Here is a 20,418-nt window from a genome sequence, read left to right on the forward strand (position 1 = left end):
TCCGAGGGGCGCCTTTACCTACCCCGATTGATACCTTGGCAATGATTCCCTGGCTCAGTGAATACCCGGATCGTACTTCTGCTGGGGTGTTGCGGAACGGGTTTTCCTATGGTTTCCACATCCCAGTGGGGGACTTTCAAGGTGTAGAGAAATGTAAAAATCAGCTATCGGTCTTCCAGCATACGACCGTGGTACAGGATAAGATCAGGAAGGAGGTTACTCGGGGTCGAGTCGCCGGTCCGTTTAGTGTACCACCGGTTCTTAACTTTGTTTGTTCCCCGTTAGGTGTGGTCCCAAAGAAGGACCCGGGTGAGTTTCGGCTGATACATAATTTATCAGCCCCACGTGGTCTTTCCGTAAACGAAGCGATAGACCCGGAAGTGTGTTCGGTGCGGTACGCATCCTTCGATGAGGCCGTAGCCATTTTGAATCGCCTGGGGCCCGGGGCGCTGATGGCAAAATCTGATATCGAGTCAGCGTTCCGGTTGCTCCCGGTACATCCAGACGATCAGCGTCTCCTTGGTTTCATGTTTCAGGGTCATTATTACATGGATAGGTGTATGCCGATGGGGTGCTCTATATCTTGTGCCTATTTCGAAAAATTCAGTAGTTTTCTACAATGGGTCTTCACAAGGAAGACGGGTTTCCAGCATGTGATGCATTACCTTGATGATTTTTTGTTCCTGGGGGCAGCCGGGGATCCGGAATGTGGGCAGTCTTTGGCGCAATTTTGTGTCTTGATGAAGCAGTTTGGCGTGCCATTGGCACCAGGTAAGACTGTGGGGCCTTCCACTTGCCTCGAGTTTCTGGGGATCGAGTTAGACTCCGGAGAAGGTTGTTTTCGTTTACCAGCTGACAAAGTGTTAAAATTCAGGACATCCCTGCAAATGTGTATAAGGGGACCTAAAGTTAAGCTGCATCAATTACAGCAGTTAGTTGGCCAGTTGAATTTTGCCCTGAGGGTTATACCAATGGCCCGCCCCTTTTCCCGTTCGATTGCTCAAGCCATGGTCGGCCTGAAGGAGGGCCATCATCGCACAAGGCTCTCGGCAGAGGTCCGCCAGGACATGCGCATTTGGTTGGCATTTCTGGCGGATTTCAATGGTCGAGTCGTCTGGAACAAACCGGCCGTGTCCTCTGAGGAGCTGGGGCTGTGGACAGATTCGGCAGGGAGCATAGGTTTTGGTGCCATCTTCGGCACAAGATGGTCTGCACAAAAGTGGCCGACATGGTGGCATGACAATGGACTGACAAGTAACATTGCTTTCCTGGAACTTTTCCCCATTTTAGTGGCCCTGAGAACTTGGCCCGAAGGGTTCAAAGATCACTCTGTGGTATTTTGGTCTGACAATATGACCGTGGTCGAGTGTATCAATAGCCAGGCAGCACGATGCAAATGGATTTTGAGACTGCTCAAGGAAATTGTTTTACTGTGTATGCAATTGAATGTGCTATTCAGAGCAAGACATGTCCCAGGGGTAATGAACCAGGCGGCTGATGCACTGTCTCGTTTTCGTATGCAGGCTTTCTGGGGTTTTCTTCCCACAGCGGACCCGGAGCCGGCACCCTTTCCCGAAGCTCTCTGGTCTCTCGGTGCCCCGAACTTCGTAACCTCGTGGGAGAGAGTTTAGCACCCAGGACGAGGAAGGCATATGAAGGGGCGTTCCGGTCCTATTTAGCCTTTTTGGGGACTGATAGAGAGGAGCTTTGGGGCCAGGAGGAGTGGGTGGTAAATTTTCTGATGTCCTTACATCTGGTCGGGAAATCGGTGGCCACGGCTCAGAGGCACCGGGCTGCCATTTCCTTTGTTGCTAGGGCTCATGGGCTCCATGACCCGACAGCGTCTTTCGTAGTACAGAAAGCGCTACGGGGGTGGCAACGCCTTGAGGGTCGCAGAGTAGACGATAGGCGCCCGATAGGTTTGGATAGGCTGGCCCAGTTATTATCCAGACTCCCTGCTACGTGTTCATCTCAGTTTGAGACAGTGTTATTCCGAGCCGCTTTTACGCTGGCATTCCATGGGGCTATGCGGGTAAGCGAACTAGTGGCGAGGAACAAGCAGGATGTGACAGGAGGATTGTGCCAGGAGCACGTCCAGATCAGAGGGGAGACAATGACGGTCTCATTTGTCAGGTCCAAGACCGATCAAAGTGGGATGGGCGACTGCGTAATCATACGCAGGATTCCCGGGTCCTCCATGTGCCCGGTAAAGTGTTTAGAAGATTATTTAGCACGAAGGGTGGCATCATGGGGGGGGACCTTGTTGAGACACGCTGACGCCACCCCACTGACAAAGTTTCAGTTTCAGCGGGTGCTTGCGATGTCGATTGCCGCTGCGGGCTTGAACCCGGGCGAGTTTGGGACCCATTCCTTTCGGATAGGGGCTGCTACAGAAGCTACAGCCAGGGGTCTGAATGTGGAACAAGTTAAACGGGTGGGGCGTTGGTCCTCCAATTGTTATAAAAGGTATGTGCGGTTGCACATGTTGTGAAGCTGTAACGATGTACTCACGCTTCTTGTTTTTGTTTGGTTTTCAGTTGCGCAAGCCTACGAGGCGGGGCGGACTTTGCAGTCGACCCAACACCGGGCCAGCGGTCAGACATTACCGGCTGTGAAAAAGGAAGTGTGGGTCGTGGGCCACTCATACGTGAGACGTGCCGCAGACGTATTCAAGGCAGGTGACATGATTCACGTAGCTGGGGAATACGGGTACAGTGTGTCCTTCTACGGAAGAGGCGGTCTCTGTATTGACCAGTTTCAATCATTTTTTGAGGGTTTGCTAGGGCGGACGAGGTCACCGCCGTCTGTAGTCATAGTACATCTTGGGGGTAATGATTTGGTCACCACTGGTAGACGACTTCTTCTTGAGGCGATGCTTTCCACAGTAAGTTGGTTGGCAAGGAGAGTTCCAGGGTGCACAATTGCGTGGTCCCATATGATCCCACGAAAAGTGTGGCGGGGGGCTATTTCGGTTCCTGCTTTAAATCATTCTGTTAGAAAGCTTAATAACAAAGTGAGTAGGTTGTTCCGTTCCAAGACACTGCATTCTATTTCGCATGGGTGTATTAATGATGACAGTATGTATTTGGGGGATGGAGTGCATTTGTCTCGGGTGGGGAATGAGTTACTCATAGGAGACTTCTTAGCATGGCTAAAAATGTTATACCATGACCTTTAGGTAGGAGTGTTGTGGGGGGTCCGGATAGCCGGTCAACTATCCGGCCTGTGGCGGTAAGGTCATGATCGGTGAGCACTAATTGGAAGATCCCTATGAGTGGGCGTCACCCAGCACGGATGGGAGCGCTCGGGGGAGGTGGCCATTGGCCCCTCAACGGGGAGGCGGTCCCTTCTAAGGATGGGTCGCCGAAAGAAAAGGAAAGGCGGTCAAGGCCCCTTCCTGGGTAGGAGGGGTTACAGCCCCCTCCTGGGGAATTTCCCGGGGCCAGGACGTCTGCGACGGCAGATGTGGTAAGTTGTGTGGGGTTTGGGGGGGGGGTCTACGTTACCTTCTAGATACCTCACACGAGTCCTCGTACGACCTCTAAGTGGCGTCGAGTTTTATTGGGGCCCCCGTCAAGTCAAGGGAAATTGGTAATTGCACTTGAGGTACGCCTCTGGGCCGCCCCTCACAAGTAAGGGCGATATTTCTGGGTTAGGGATCTTGACACCGGTTACGACCTTGCCGTTGGCCCTTAAACGTTAGGATGTACAATTTCAAAATTTCAAGTAAATGTTTTGTAGGATGTTAGTTCGGCTAGGAGAACCTTTGTATTAGAGAATCTGTTAAGGTTAGCCAAACATCGCAATGTGGTAATGAAATTGTACATAATATGAAACTGTTTATTTAATGTTTTAATTTTGTTTCATATTTTAATAAATACGGCCGGGAGGGTCACTCCCTCCCGTCTTCCAAAAACTTCAGAACTGTTTCCGGTTTCCCATCCTTGGGGATTGTGTTGAGAGGGGGTGGCGGGTATCTCAGCCATATGGAAAGGGGCGACCACTCGGTCCCCCCGAACGTATGGCGGAGTACCACGATCCCCCCGGGAAGCCATCTTGGGCGGGAGGCGAGTCTCGGCTGGTATGCCCGAAGCGGCGTAGCCGGGGCGCGCCTTTTCCCGCCCTAGAGTGGGTTGGCCTAGACACTGACGCGGCTGGCCACGCCCTTGGGGCAGGCAGGGGCGGGTTTACGCCCGCCCTGAAGACGGATAAAAGGCGAAGCAAGATCAGAAGGCATCCTCTTGTTCCTGTGCTCTGAAGCTGCACCTCCTCGCTGCACGTGAGCTCGAGACGGAACGAAGAGCCAATTTTGACCCACCCACCAGCCCCTGAGGACAGCAAGTGTTTTTTTTGAATAAAGTTGATGGATAACTCTGATTTTCGTTTACAGGTTGTGGTATTATCGTGATGATTTTGAGTATGTAATAAAGAATGGTCGATTTGTGTTACGTTTCGCAAATAAAGAAATTCTGCTTTAGTGTTCATTGGTAAGCATGCTTGTAATAAAATTGTAGTTGCTACTGTCTTTTTTAGTTTAGTAATTTAGTTAGCATTGTCGTATTTATTTTGGTCGGGCGGTAAGGTCATGATCGGTGAGCACTAATTGGAAGATCCCTATGAGTGGGCGTCACCCAGCACGGATGGGAGCGCTCGGGGGAGGTGGCCATTGGCCCCTCAACGGGGAGGCGGTCCCTTCTAAGGATGGGTCGCCGAAAGAAAAGGAAAGGCGGTCAAGGCCCCTTCCTGGGTAGGAGGGGTTACAGCCCCCTCCTGGGGAATTTCCCGGGGCCAGGACGTCTGCGACGGCAGGTGTGGTAAGTTGTGTGGGGTTTGGGGGGGGTCTACGTTACCTTCTAGATACCTCACACGAGTCCTCGTACGACCTCTAAGTGGCGTCGAGTTTTATTGGGGCCCCCGTCAAGTCCAAGGGAAATTGGTAATTGCACTTGAGGTACGCCTCTGGGCCGCCCCTCGCAAGTGAGGGCGATATTTCTGGGTTAGGGATCTTGACACCGGTTACGACCTTGCCGTTGGCCCTTAAACGTTAGGATGTACAATTTCAAAATTTCAAGTAAATGTTTTGTAGGATGTTAGTTCGGCTAGGAGAAACTTTGTATTAGAGAATCTGTTAAGGTTAGCCAAACATCGCAATGTGGTAATGAAATTGTACATAATATGAAACTGTTTATTTAATGTTTTAATTTTGTTTCATATTTTAATAAATACGGCCGGGAGGGTCACTCCCTCCCGTCTTCCAAAAACTTCAGAACTGTTTCCGGTTTCCCATCCTTGGGGATTGTGTTGAGAGGGGGTGGCGGGTATCTCAGCCATATGAAAACTGATCAAGGAGAAAAAATCCCTAAGTTACTGCCGTATTTAAAAAGCTGAGAAAACAAAAAGAACGTAAAGAGTAAACTGAAGCCAAATAAAGTCACAGTTTTCTCCTTGTCACAGATACCAATTATGCAAGTAAATCGCATTGAAAAATAAACTATCTTATTTTTTTATTACATATTCTCCAGTCTCCGAAGAGACTGTCAAAAATTGTCATTTCAACTATATTTCAAGTCTCCATGACGGGGTATTGGGTAAAGTTTTCAATAAGCAATAATCACGCCTCGGTTAAACCTCATTGGCTACGATACTGCCACTGCGCAAAGCTAACCAATTATAGTGTGAATTTCATGCCCACTCGCCCTAGCACCTCATGTTACAAAGAACATGAACCCTTTTCAAAAGATTTTATCTATTTATGCATAACTACACCTCCACTGCTTCTGACAGGCAATGTAAGACATATGTTGGCGTTGTTTTACTAATTTCCATCAGCTCTCTGCCCCAAACCGTCGCTAGCCACACGCAGAGAATTCTGGGAAATTGTATGCTAAATAGCTCTTCAGGTAAGCAGCACCCTCCCTAGGTATGGATTTGATGCTCAGACAGATATCCCTTCACACAAAGATGAGATCTAGGCTGCTAGCCATGGGTTGTGGAAAATATAAGAAGCACAAATTCATAATAGCATCTGGATCTGACGCATCTGCATAGATGCATACTTTTCCTTGCGTCAGTGCTGAATGTCCTTGTGCCACTATGGATGTGCTGTATTTACAATACAGTGCTCCATGGTGCAAGGATTAACAGATGCATCAAAAATTCTGACACATGTGTTGGCACAAAAGTGACGCATTGCTGAAGTTGATCATGAAAGTGAAGCAAAAAGCCATGAGTCATTCCAAAACGCTTGGTCTGTGCAGGCGTAGGGATTTTGCCGCAGTGAAGGCGTAAAGTGACGCAGTGAAATCTTGTAGATTTCAGTGCGTGATTTCTACAAGGCTTTTTTTCGTGGAAACGCCCACCCTGCATACATTATGCCTGACGCAGGTATAATGTGATGCAGGGCTTTATAATGTGACGCATCTCCCTAGATGCGTCACATTGTAAAAGGGCCGCAACATTTACGCCGCAGCTGCGCCACAATACAGATTTTTATATGTGCCCTGTAAATGGCTGTGTGTACGTTGTGTGTCTCCGTCGGCATGCAGCATACAAATTTTCCCGGATCATGTAGCCCAGTTGGGCTGATGCAGCCACGCAAGAGCTCTTTGCGTGACCTCATTGTCACCGATTCAAATCAGGGAGGATCCACGCAGCCTTTCATGGCTCTCAGGTGAAAAAATGGGCCCTAGGGCAAGGAAGGAAATAGGACCCCTTATTCATGTTTGAAATATAAAATACCGCAATAATCGGGGTTCAGTGGGTCCCGCAGGTCTGTGGGCGCCAGTGCCACTGCACCTGCTGCAACAATGGAAGCTACGCCCCTGTCATACAGCTGGGTAACATCAATTACTCAGTGACAAAAAGAGCATTAAAAATACACTTTACATAATGTTAAATGACAAAAACAACAGCTTTGTCAGTTCTTGTTCTGTTTCAAGAACTCCATACAATCTGTATGAACCCTCTCCGCATTTTCCTACTGATAACAAACGCCTTTGCTCCCAGAAATAAACTTTCTAGGTGGTTTGTGTACATTTGAATGGGAGATGAGACCTCGAAAGAGCCCAGCTCTGCAACGGACTGCGAGTCAACTCAGAGAGCGGAAACAAAGCCCATACTCTGGCCATCAACTACCCGAGCGAATCCGGGGATCGAAGGTGAGAACAAAGAGGAAGAAATACAAGAATTATGAAAACTGATCAAGGAGAAAAAATCCCTAAGTTACTGCCGTATTTAAAAAGCTGAGAAAACAAAAAGAACGTAAAGAGTAAACTGAAGCCAAATAAAGTCACAGTTTTCTCCTTGTCACAGATAACAATTATGCAAGTAAATCGCATTGAAAAATAAACTATCTTATTTTTTTATTACATATTCTCCAGTCTCCGAAGAGACTGTCCAAAATTGTCATTTCAACTATATTTCAAGTCTCCATAGCGAGGTATTGGGTAAAGTTTTCAATAAGCAATAATCGCGCCTCGGTTAAACCTCATTGGCTACGATACATCCACTGCGCAAAGCTAACCAATTATAGTGTGAATTTCATGCCCACTCGCCCTAGTACCTCATGTTACAAAGAACATGAACCCTTTTCAAAAGATTTTATCTATTTATGCATAACTACACCTCCACTGCTTCTGACAGGCAATGTAAGACATATGTTGGCGTTGTTTTACTAATTTCCATCAGCTCTCTGCCCCAAACCGTCGCTAGCCACACGCAGAGAATTCTGGGAAATTGTATGCTAAATAGCTCTTCAGGTAAGCAGCACCCTCCCTAGGTATGGATTTGATGCTCAGACAGATATCCCTTCACACAAAGATGAGATCTAGGCTGCTAGCCATGGGTTGTGGAAAATATAAGAAGCACAAATTCATAATAGCATCCTCATAGGGCCCACTGTCTTCAAATGTTTACTAGAGGAGGAACAGCAATAATTTAAAGGAAAATAAATCATAGCTACATTTTTCCATTTTCCATACTGCAAGTCTGCCATTTCATTGCACTACATAGTTGCATTTGCTGCATTTCATTTTTAGCTTTAGGGGGTACAATATACTGGTTTCCTGGTTTTCAAAACATTCTAGGGGAAGATTCACAAGGATCTGACGCATCTGCATAGATGCATATTTTTCCTTGCGTCAGTGCTGAATGTCCTTGTGCCACTATGGATGTGCTGTATTTACAATACAGTGCTCCATGGTGCAAGGATTAACAGATGCATCAGAAATTCTGACACATGTGTTGGCACAAAAGTGACGCATTGCTGAAGTTGATCATGAAAGTGAAGCAAAAAGCCATGAGTCATTCCAAACGCTTGGTCTGTGCAGGCGTAGGGATTTTGCTGCAGTGAAGGCGTAAAGTGACGCAGTGAAATCTTGTAGATTTCAGTGCGTGAGTTCTACAAGGCTTTTTTTCGTGGAAACGCCCACCCTGCATACATTATGCCTGACGCAGGTATAATGTGATGCAGGGCTTTATAATGTGACGCATCTCCCTAGATGCGTCACATTGTAAAAGGGCCGCAACATTTACGCCGCAGCTGCGCCACAATACAGATTTTTATATGTGCCCTGTAAATGGCTGTGTGTACGTTGTGTGTCTCCGTCGGCATGCAGCATACAAATTTTCCCGGATCATGTAGCCCAGTTGGGCTGATGCAGCCACGCAAGAGCTCTTTGCGTGACCTCATTGTCACCGATTCAAATCAGGGAGGATCCACGCAGCCTTTCATGGCTCTCAGGTGAAAAAATGGGCCCTAGGGCAAGGAAGGAAATAGGACCCCTTATTCATGTTTGAAATATAAAATACCGCAATAATCGGGGTTCAGTGGGTCCCGCAGGTCTGTGGGCGCCAGTGCCACTGCACCTGCTGCAACAATGGAAGCTACGCCCCTGTCATACAGCTGGGTAACATCAATTACTCAGTGACAAAAAGAGCATTAAAAATACACTTTACATAATGTTAAATGACAAAAACAACAGCTTTGTCAGTTCTTGTTCTGTTTCAAGCACTCCATACAATCTGTATGAACCCTCTCCGCATTTTCCTACTGATAACAAACGCCTTTGCTCCCAGAAATAAACTTTCTAGGTGGTTTGTGTACATTTGAATGGGAGATGAGACCTCAAAAGAGCCCAGCTCTGCAACGGACTGCGAGTCAACTCAGAGAGCGGAAACAAAGCCCGTACTCTGGCCATCAACTACCCGAGCGAATCCGGGGATCGAAGGTGAGAACAAAGAGGAAGAAATACAAGAATTATGAAAACTGATCAAGGAGAAAAAATCCCTAAGTTACTGCCGTATTTAAAAAGCTGAGAAAACAAAAAGAACGTAAAGAGTAAACTGAAGCCAAATAAAGTCACAGTTTTCTCCTTGTCACAGATAACAATTATGCAAGTAAATTGCATTGAAAAATAAACTATCTTATTTTTTTATTACATATTCTCCAGTCTCCAAAGAGACTGTCAAAAATTGTCATTTCAACTATATTTCAATTCTCCATGACAAGGTATTGGGTAAAGTTTTCAATAAGCAATAATCGCGCCTCGGTTAAACCTCATTGGCTACGATACTGCCACTGCGCAAAGCTAACCAAGTATAGTGTGAATTTCATGCCCACTCGCCCTAGTACCTCATGTTACAAAGAACATGAACCCTTTTCAAAAGATTTTATCTGTTTATGCATAACTACACCTCCACTGCTTCTGACAGGCAATGTAAGACATATGTTGGCGTTGTTTTACTAATTTCCATCAGCTCTCTGCCCCAAACCGTCGCTAGCCACACGCAGAGAATTCTGGGAAATTGTATGCTAAATAGCTCTTCAGGTAAGCAGCACCCTCCCTAGTTATGGATTTGATGCTCAGACAGATATCCCTTCACACAAAGATGAGATCTAGGCTGCTAGCCATGGGTTGTGGAAAATATAAGAAGCACAAATTCATAATAGCATCCTCATAGGGCCCACTGTCTTCAAATGAATACTAGAGGAGGAACAGCAATAATTTAAAGGAAAATGAATCATAGCTACATTTTTCGATTTTCTATACAGCAAGTCTGCCATTTCATTGCACTATATAGTTGCATTTGCTGCATTTCATTTTTAGCTTTAGGGGGTACAATATACTGGTTCCCTGGTTTTCAAAACATTCTAGGGGAAGATTCACAAGGATCTGACGCATCTGCATAGATGCATACTTTTCCTTGCGTCAGTGCTGAATGTCCTTGTGCCACTATGGATGTGCTGTATTTACAATACAGTGCTCCATGGTGCAAGGATTAACAGATGCATCAAAAATTCTGACACATGTGTTGGCACAAAAGTGACGCATTGCTGAAGTTGATCATGAAAGTGAAGCAAAAAGCCATGAGTCATTCCAAACGCTTGGTCTGTGCAGGCGTAGGGATTTTGCCGCAGTGAAGGCGTAAAGTGACGCAGTGAAATCTTGTAGATTTCAGTGCGTGAGTTCTACAAGGCTTTTATTCGTGGAAACGCCCACCCTGCATACATTATGCCTGACGCAGGTATAATGTGATGCAGGGCTTTATAATGTGACGCATCTCCCTAGATGCGTCACATTGTAAAAGGGCCGCAACATTTACGCTGCAGCTGCGCCACAATACAGATTTTTATATGTGCCCTGTAAATGGCTGTGTGTACGTTGTGTGTCTCCGTTGGCATGCAGCATACAAATTTTCCCGGATCATGTAGCCCAGTTGGGCAGATGCAGCCACGCAAGAGCTCTTTGCGTGACCTCATTGTCACCGATTCAAATCAGGGAGGATCCACGCAGCCTTTCATGGCTCTCAGGTGAAAAAATGGGCCCTAGGGCAAGGAAGGAAATAGGACCCCTTATTCATGTTTGAAATATAAAATACCGCAATAATCGGGGTTCAGTGGGTCCCACAGGTCTGTGGGCGCCAGTGCCACTGCACCTGCTGCAACAATGGAAGCTACGCCCCTGTCATACAGCTGGGTAACATCAATTACTCAGTGACAAAAAGAGCATTAAAAATACACTTTAAATAATGTTAAATGACAAAAACAACAGCTTTGTCAGTTCTTGTTCTGTTTCAAGCACTCCATACAATCTGTATGAACCCTCTCCGCATTTTCCTACTGATAACAAACGCCTTTGCTCCCACAAATAAACTTTCTAGGTGGTTTGTGTACATTTGAATGGGAGATGAGACCTCAAAAGAGCCCAGCTCTGCAACGGACTGCGAGTCAACTCAGAGAGCGGAAACAAAGCCCGTACTCTGGCCATCAACTACCCGAGCGAATCCGGGGATCGAAGGTGAGAACAAAGAGGAAGAAATACAAGAATTATGAAAACTGATCAAGGAGAAAAAATCCCTAAGTTACTGCCGTATTTAAAAAGCTGAGAAAACAAAAAGAACGTAAAGAGTAAACTGAAGCCAAATAAAGTCACAGTTTTCTCCTTGTCACAGATAACAATTATGCAAGTAAATTGCATTGAAAAATAAACTATCTTATTTTTTTATTACATATTCTCCAGTCTCTGAAGAGACTGTCAAAAATTGTCATTTCAACTATATTTCAAGTCTCCATGACGAGGTATTGGGTAAAGTTTTCAATAAGCAATAATCGCGCCTCGGTTAAACCTCATTGGCTACGATACTGCCACTGCGCAAAGCTAACCAATTATAGTGTGAATTTCATGCCCACTCGCCCTAGTACCTCATGTTACAAAGAACTTGAACCCTTTTCAAAAGATTTTATCTGTTTATGCATAACTACACCTCCACTGCTTCTGACAGGCAATGTAAGACATATGTTGGCGTTGTTTTACTAATTTCCATCAGCTCTCTGCCCCAAACCGTCGCTAGCCACACGCAGAGAATTCTGGGAAATTGTATGCTAAATAGCTCTTCAGGTAAGCAGCACCCTCCCTAGTTATGGATTTGATGCTCAGACAGATATCCCTTCACACAAAGATGAGATCTAGGCTGCTAGCCATGGGTTGTGGAAAATATAAGAAGCACAAATTCATAATAGCATCCTCATAGGGCCCACTGTCTTCAAATGTATACTAGAGGAGGAACAGCAATAATTTAAAGGAAAATAAATCATAGCTACATTTTTCCATTTTCCATACTGCAAGTCTGCCATTTCATCCATACTAATAATATAAAGAGAGAGCCCAAACCTTTGAGGCGGGTAATCTCAGGAACCACAGCACCAATCACAACACCCAATACAGCGTTGGAAAGGGCAGTTGCAGCAGAAGGACATAGGCTATACAGACTCCCACCATATACATTTAAAAGGTAAAAGAACAGTGCCAGCAAAGTAGTCCCTTGTGGGCGTGTCTGCGGTGTGCTGTGGGCGTGTGCTGGGGGCGTGTGCTGAGGGCGTGACAAACACTGGGGGCGTGTGGTACATTCCACCCTTCATGCCATGTCTCATATTGTGTGCTAATCCCACCCTGCTCCCTTTAAATACCCCTGCACCCCATGATCATAACCCACCCTTACTCCTTAAAATACCCCAACGTCCTTAAACACTTACCCATCTTAACCCTATAAATATACCCTGTACCCCAAAACCCAAACCTATCCCTAAACCCTATAAATACCCCTGTACCTCAAAACCCAAACCTACCCCTGAACCCTAAAAATGCCCCTGTACCCCAAAACCCAAACCTAGCCCTGAACCCTAAAAATACCACTGTACCCCAAAACCCAAACCTACCCCTGAACCCTAAAATACCCCTGTACCCCAAAACACAAACCTAGCCCTGAACCCTTAAAATACCCCTGTACCCCAAAACCCAAACCTACACCTGAACCCTAAAAATACCCCTGTACCCCAAAACCCAAACCTAGCCCTGAGCCCTAAAAATACCCTTTGTACCCCAAAACCCAAACCTACCCCTGAACCCTAAAATACCTCTGTACCCCAAAACCCAAACCTAGCCCTGAACCCTAAAAATACCCCTGTACCCCAAAACCCAAACTTAGCCCTGAACCCTTAAAATACCCCTGTACCCCAAAACCCAAACCTACCCCTGAACCCTAAAAATACCCCTACACCCCAAACCCAAAACGATATCTGAACCCTTAAAATACCCCTGTACCCCAAAACCCAAACCTACCCCTGAACCCTAAAAATACCCCTGTACCCCAAAACCCAAACCTAGCCATGAACTCTAAAAATACCACTGTACCCCAAAACCCAAACCTACCCCTGAACCCTAAAATACCCCTGTACCCCAAAACACAAACCTAGCCCTGAACCCTTAATTTCCCTGTACCCCAAAACCCAAACCTACCCCTGAACCCTAAAAATACCCCTGTACCCCAAAACCCAAACCTAGCCCTGAACCCTAAAAATACCCCTGTACCCCAAAACCCAAACCTACCCCTGAACCCTAAAATACCTCTGTACCCCAAAACCCAAACCTAGCCCTGAACCCTAAAAATACCCTTGTACCCCAAAACCCAAACCTAGCCCTGAACCCTTAAAATACCCCTGTACCCCAAAACCCAAACCTACCCCTGAACCCTACAAATACCTCTTTACCCCAAAACCCAAACCTAGCCCTGAACCCTAAAAATACCCCTGTACCCCAAAACCCATACCTATCCCTAAACCCTAAAACTACCCCTGTACCCCATAACCCAAAACTATATCTGAACCCTTAAAACACCCCAAAAGATATACCTCAGTACCCCAAAACATATACCCCTATACCCATACTTACCTTATCCAAATATTAAAAAAACATGCTTTTACCATTCATGCATTTACATCGAATTTCGTTGTAAATGTACGCGTAGTAAAAGTATTAATAAAAGTAATGAAAGTATGCGGAGTGACGGTATGCGGAAAGAAAGTTGTGGAATAATCGGTGTTTACCCTTCCCCGGTAAGTACATTGGTGGCATGGCGGCCCACATCTCCAGCAACATACTCATATTTTTTCACCACCCATTTGAAAAATGCACAGGTCTCTCTAATTGATGGCCAGCACCAACATACACTTTTAGACACACCTCCCGCCACAAGTTCTAGAATTGCGAACTTTGGAGCTGGGGAGCAACGTTCGAATCTAGGCATCAGCTCAACATCCTGTGATTCCAGGCAAATCGCTTTGTCTCCCCGTGCCTACCACAAATGAATGTGTTCTTCTGTAATGTAAATTGTGCTCATGCCATGTTGTCGAGTTTGCGCTATATAATATTGCAAAGAAATATAAAGTAGGGAAACTCGAGTTCACACACTACTGAACGCGCACTCTTAAGTGCATCAGCAGTGCACTGTGAATCGGAGCGTTTCACAGGCCTTTCACAGATAAGAAATGCTATCAAAACGAAATCCTACAAAACAATATACTACTGGCCGGCAGCAATTCATACCCGGACAACGTCGGCACGGGCTGCTATCAACAATGAAATCATAAACCAAGGACTTATAGAAATCGAAGACTCACTGTATCTATTAAGCGAGAAGTCCTTACAAGATTTCAGCCTGCCGCCAGCGGTCCGAACTAACCTAACTGGATACCACAATATCGCTACCGCACACAATATTCCAGAGCTAAATAACTACCTTGCTTAACACTTGCCTAACTTAGTTCCCGATCAACAACTCACCTACAACACCATAGTTGATAGTGTTGAAAAGAAGCAAGGCAAACTATTGTTCATAGACGCCCCCGGTGGCACAGGAAAGACTTACCTAATCAACCTCATACTTGCCAAAGTTCGATCTTCTGGGAATTTGGCTCTAGCTGTTGCTTCATCTGGAATAGCTGCCACTTTGCTAACAGCTGGGAAAACAGCACATTCTACCTTTGAACTGCCTCTAACAGTTTCCCTTGAAATGGATTCAATATGCTCTATTCGGAAAAACGGACCTTTGGGGACACTGCTTCAAAATGTGTCTCTTATCATGTGGGACGAATGTACAATGATACTAAAACCATTGCTGCCTAGCCTTTTTTTACCCGGACAACGTCGGGACGGGCCGCTAGTTGCACTATATAGTTGCATTTGCTGCATTTCATTTTTAGCTTTAGGGGGTACAATATACTGGTTTCCTGGTTTTCAAAACATTCTAGGGGAAGATTCACAAGGATCTGACGCATCTGCATAGATGCATACTTTTCCTTGCGTCAGTGCTGAATGTCCTTGTGCCACTATGGATGTGCTGTATTTACAATACAGTGCTCCATGGTGCAAGGATTAACAGATGCATCCAAAATTCTGACACATGTGTTGGCACAAAAGTGACGCATTGCTGAAGTTGATCATGAAAGTGAAGCAAAAAGCCATGAGTCATTCCAAACGCTTGGTCTGTGCAGGCGTAGGGATTTTGCCGCAGTGAAGGCGTAAAGTGACGCAGTGAAATCTTGTAGATTTCAGTGCGTGAGTTCTACAAGGCTTTTTTTCGTGGAAACGCCCACCCTGCATACATTATGCCTGACGCAGGTATAATGTGATGCAGGGCTTTATAATGTGACGCATCTCCCTAGATGCGTCACATTGTAAAAGGGCCGCAACATTTACGCCGCAGCTGCGCCACAATACAGATTTTTATATGTGCCCTGTAAATGGCTGTGTGTACGTTGTGTGTCTCCGTCGGCATGCAGCATACAAATTTTGCCGGATCATGTAGCCCAGTTGGGCTGATGCAGCCATGCAAGAGCTCTTTGCGTGACCTCATTGTCACCGATTCAAATCATGGAGGATCCACGCAGCCTTTCATGGCTCTCAGGTTAAAAAATGGGCCCTAGGGCAAGGAAGGAAATAGGACCCCTTATTCATGTTTGAAATATAAAATACCGCAATAATCGGGGTTCAGTGGGTCCCGCAGGTCTGTGGGCGCCAGTGCCACTGCACCTGCTGCAACAATGGAAGCTACGCCCCTGTCATACAGCTGGGTAACATCAATTACTCAGTGACAAAAAGAGCATTAAAAATACACTTTACATAATGTTAAATGACAAAAACAACAGCTTTGTCAGTTCTTGTTCTGTTTCAAGCACTCCATACAATCTGTATGAACCCTCTCCGCATTTTCCTACTGATAACAAACGCCTTTGCTCCCACAAATAAACTTTCTAGGTGGTTTGTGTACATTTGAATGAGAGATGAGACCTCAAAAGAGCCCAGCTCTGCAACGGACTGCGAGTCAACTCAGAGAGCGGAAACAAAGCCCATACTCTGGCCATCAACTACCCGAGCGAATCCGGGGATCGAAGGTGAGAACAAAGAGGAAGAAATACAAGAATTATGAAAACTGATCAAGGAGAAAAAATCCCTAAGTTACTGCCGTATTTAAAAAGCTGAGAAAACAAAAAGAACGTAAAGAGTAAACTGAAGCCAAATAAAGTCACAGTTTTCTCCTTGTCACAGATAACAATTATGCAAGTAAATCGCATTGAAAAATAAACTATCTTATTTTTTTATTACATATTCTCCAGTCTCCGAAGAGACTGTCAAAAATTGTCATTTCAACTATATTTCAAGTCTCCATGACGAGGTATTGGGTAAAGTTTTCAATAAGCAATAATCGCGCCTCGGTTAAACCTCATTGGCTACGATACTGCCACTGCGCAAAGCTAACCAATTATAGTGTGAATTTCATGCCCACTCGCCCTAGTACCTCATGTTACAAAGAACTTGAACCCTTTTCAAAAGATTTTATCAGTTTATGCATAACTACACCTCCACTGCTTCTGACAGGCAATGTAAGACATATGTTGGCGTTGTTTTACTAATTTCCATCAGCTCTCTGCCCCAAACCGTCGCTAGCCACACGCAGAGAATTCTGGGAAATTGTATGCTAAATAGCTCTTCAGGTAAGCAGCACCCTCCCTAGTTATGGATTTGATGCTCAGACAGATATCCCTTCACACAAAGATGAGATCTAGGCTGCTAGCCATGGGTTGTGGAAAATATAAGAAGCACAAATTCATAATAGCATCCTCATAGGGCCCACTGTCTTCAAATGTATACTAGAGGAGGAACAGCAATAATTTAAAGGAAAATAAATCATAGCTACATTTTTCCATTTTCCATACTGCAAGTCTGCCATTTCATTGCACTATATAGTTGCATTTGCTGCATTTCATTTTTAGCTTTAGGGGGTACAATATACTGGTTTCCTGGTTTTCAAAACATTCTAGGGGAAGATTCACAAGGATCTGACGCATCTGCATAGATGCATACTTTTCCTTGCGTCAGTGCTGAATGTCCTTGTGCCACTATGGATGTGCTGTATTTACAATACAGTGCTCCATGGTGCAAGGATTAACAGATGCATCCAAAATTCTGACACATGTGTTGGCACAAAAGTGACGCATTGCTGAAGTTGATCATGAAAGTGAAGCAAAAAGCCATGAGTCATTCCAAACGCTTGGTCTGTGCAGGCGTAGGGATTTTGCCGCAGTGAAGGCGTAAAGTGACGCAGTGAAATCTTGTAGATTTCAGTGCGTGAGTTCTACAAGGCTTTTTTTCGTGGAAACGCCCACCCTGCATACATTATGCCTGACGCAGGTATAATGTGATGCAGGGCTTTATAATGTGACGCATCTCCCTAGATGCGTCACATTGTAAAAGGGCCGCAACATTTACGCCGCAGCTGCGCCACAATACAGATTTTTATATGTGCCCTGTAAATGGCTGTGTGTACGTTGTGTGTCTCCGTCGGCATGCAGCATACAAATTTTCCCGGATCATGTAGCCCAGTTGGGCTGATGCAGCCACGCAAGAGCTCTTTGCGTGACCTCATTGTCACCGATTCAAATCAGGGAGGATCCACGCAGCCTTTCATGGCTCTCAGGTGAAAAAATGGCCCCTAGGGCAAGGAAGGAAATAGGACCCCTTATTCATGTTTGAAATATAAAATACCGCAATAATCGGGGTTCAGTGGGTCTCGCAGGTCTGTGGGCGCCAGTGCCACTGCACCTGCTGCAACAATGGAAGCTACGCCCCTGTCATACAGCTGGGTAACATCAATTACTCAGTGACAAAAAGAGCATTAAAAATACACTTTACATAATGTTAAATGACAAAAACAACAGCTTTGTCAGTTCTTGTTCTGTTTCAAGCACTCCATACAATCTGTATGAACCCTCTCCGCATTTTCCTACTGATAACAAACGCCTTAGCTCCCAGAAATAAACTTTCTAGGTGGTTTGTGTACATTTGAATGGGAGATGAGACCTCGAAAGAGCCCAGCTCTGCAACGGACTGCGAGTCAACTCAGAGAGCGGAAACAAAGCCCGTACTATGGTCATCAACTACCCGAGCAAATCCGGGGATCGAAGGTGAGAACAAAGAGGAAGAAATACAAGAATTATGAAAACTGATCAAGGAGAAAAAATCCCTAAGTTACTGCCGTATTTAAAAAGCTGAGAAAACAAAAAGAACGTAAAGAGTAAACTGAAGCCAAATAAAGTCACAGTTTTCTCCTTGTCACAGATAACAATTATGCAAGTAAATCGCATTGAAAAATAAACTATCTTATTTTTTTATTACATATTCTCCAGTCTCCGAAGAGACTGTCAAAAATTGTCATTTCAACTATATTTCAAGTCTCCATGACGGGGTATTGGGTAAAGTTTTCAATAAGCAATAATCACGCCTCGGTTAAACCTCATTGGCTACGATACTGCCACTGCGCAAAGCTAACCAATTATAGTGTGAATTTCATGCCCACTCGCCCTAGCACCTCATGTTACAAAGAACATGAACCCTTTTCAAAAGATTTTATCTATTTATGCATAACTACACCTCCACTGCTTCTGACAGGCAATGTAAGACATATGTTGGCGTTGTTTTACTAATTTCCATCAGCTCTCTGCCCCAAACCGTCGCTAGCCACACGCAGAGAATTCTGGGAAATTGTATGCTAAATAGCTCTTCAGGTAAGCAGCACCCTCCCTAGGTATGGATTTGATGATCAGACAGATATCCCTTCACACAAAGATGAGATCTAGGCTGCTAGCCATGGGTTGTGGAAAATATAAGAAGCACAAATTCATAATAGCATCCTCATAGGGCCCACTGTCTTCAAATGTTTACTAGAGGAGGAACAGCAATAATTTAAAGGAAAATAAATCATAGCTACATTTTTCCATTTTCCATACTGCAAGTCTGCCATTTCATTGCACTACATAGTTGCATTTGCTGCATTTCATTTTTAGCTTTAGGGGGTACAATATACTGGTTTCCTGGTTTTCAAAACATTCTAGGGGAAGATTCACAAGGATCTGACGCATCTGCATAGATGCATACTTTTCCTTGCGTCAGTGCTGAATGTCCTTGTGCCACTATGGATGTGCTGTATTTACAATACAGTGCTCCATGGTGCAAGGATTAACAGATGCATCAAAAATTCTGACACATGTGTTGGCACAAAAGTGATGCATTGCTGAAGTTGATCATGAAAGTGAAGCAAAAAGCCATGAGTCATTCCAAACGCTTGGTCTGTGCAGGCGTAGGGATTTTGCCGCAGTGAAGGCGTAAAGTGACGCAGTGAAATCTTGTAGATTTCAGTGCGTGAGTTCTACAAGGCTTTTTTTCGTGGAAACGCCCACCCTGCATACATTATGCCTGACGCAGGTATAATGTGATGCAGGGCTTTATAATGTGACGCATCTCCCTAGATGCGTCACATTGTAAAAGGGCCGCAACATTTACGCCGCAGCTGCGCCACAATACAGATTTTTATATGTGCCCTGTAAATGGCTGTGTGTACGTTGTGTGTCTCCGTCGGCATGCAGCATACAAATTTTCCCGGATCATGTAGCCCAGTTGGGCTGATGCAGCCACGCAAGAGCTCTTTGCGTGACCTCATTGTCACCGATTCAAATCAGGGAGGATCCACGCAGCCTTTCATGGCTCTCAGGTGAAAAAATGGGCCCTAGGGCAAGGAAGGAAATAGGACCCCTTATTCATGTTTGAAATATAAAATACCGCAATAATCGGGGTTCAGTGGGTCCCACAGGTCTGTGGGCGCCAGTGCCACTGCACCTGCTGCAACAATGGAAGCTACGCCCCTGTCATACAGCTGGGTAACATCAATTACTCAGTGGCACAAAGAGCATTAAAAAATACACTTTACATAATGTTAAATGACAAAAACAACAGCTTTGTCAGTTCTTGTTCTGTTTCAAGCACTCCATACAATCTGTATGAACCCTCTCCGCATTTTCCTACTGATAACAAACGCCTTTGCTCTCAGAAATAAACTTTCTAGGTGGTTTGTGTACATTTGAATGGGAGATGAGACCTCGAAAGAGCCCAGCCCTGCAACGGACTGCGAGTCAACTCAGAGAGCGGAAACAAAGCCCGTACTCTGGCCATCAACTACCCGAGCGAATCCGGGGATCGAAGGTGAGAACAAAGAGGAAGAAATACAAGAATTATGAAAACTGATCAAGGA

At 45.2% G+C, this 20,418-nt stretch overlaps 6 non-coding genes across 6 annotated transcripts; all 6 read right to left on the reverse strand.

Annotated features, from left to right (window-relative positions):
* Window positions 1–5,522: 5,522 nt before the first annotated feature.
* Window positions 5,523–5,662, reverse strand: LOC147679241 (U4 spliceosomal RNA). The gene has a single exon (XR_015301722.1). It is a non-coding gene; the product is annotated as a U4 spliceosomal RNA (small nuclear RNA).
* Window positions 5,663–7,379: 1,717 nt separating this feature from the next.
* LOC147679242 (U4 spliceosomal RNA) lies at window positions 7,380–7,519 on the reverse strand. Its single transcript, XR_015301867.1, has one exon. It is a non-coding gene; the product is annotated as a U4 spliceosomal RNA (small nuclear RNA).
* A 1,930-nt stretch (window positions 7,520–9,449) lies between these two features.
* Window positions 9,450–9,589, reverse strand: LOC147679243 (U4 spliceosomal RNA). Its single transcript, XR_015301794.1, has one exon. It is a non-coding gene; the product is annotated as a U4 spliceosomal RNA (small nuclear RNA).
* Window positions 9,590–11,519: 1,930 nt separating this feature from the next.
* On the reverse strand, window positions 11,520–11,659 carry LOC147679244 (U4 spliceosomal RNA). Its single transcript, XR_015301684.1, has one exon. It is a non-coding gene; the product is annotated as a U4 spliceosomal RNA (small nuclear RNA).
* A 4,791-nt stretch (window positions 11,660–16,450) lies between these two features.
* LOC147679245 (U4 spliceosomal RNA) lies at window positions 16,451–16,590 on the reverse strand. The gene has a single exon (XR_015301694.1). It is a non-coding gene; the product is annotated as a U4 spliceosomal RNA (small nuclear RNA).
* A 1,930-nt stretch (window positions 16,591–18,520) lies between these two features.
* LOC147679246 (U4 spliceosomal RNA) lies at window positions 18,521–18,660 on the reverse strand. Its single transcript, XR_015301723.1, has one exon. It is a non-coding gene; the product is annotated as a U4 spliceosomal RNA (small nuclear RNA).
* Between the last annotated feature and the right edge of the window lie 1,758 nt (window positions 18,661–20,418).

The sequence above is a fragment of the Lissotriton vulgaris genome, chromosome 11, assembly GCF_964263255.1.
Source record: "Lissotriton vulgaris chromosome 11, aLisVul1.2, whole genome shotgun sequence".
NCBI classification, from domain to species: Eukaryota; Metazoa; Chordata; class Amphibia; order Caudata; family Salamandridae; genus Lissotriton; species Lissotriton vulgaris.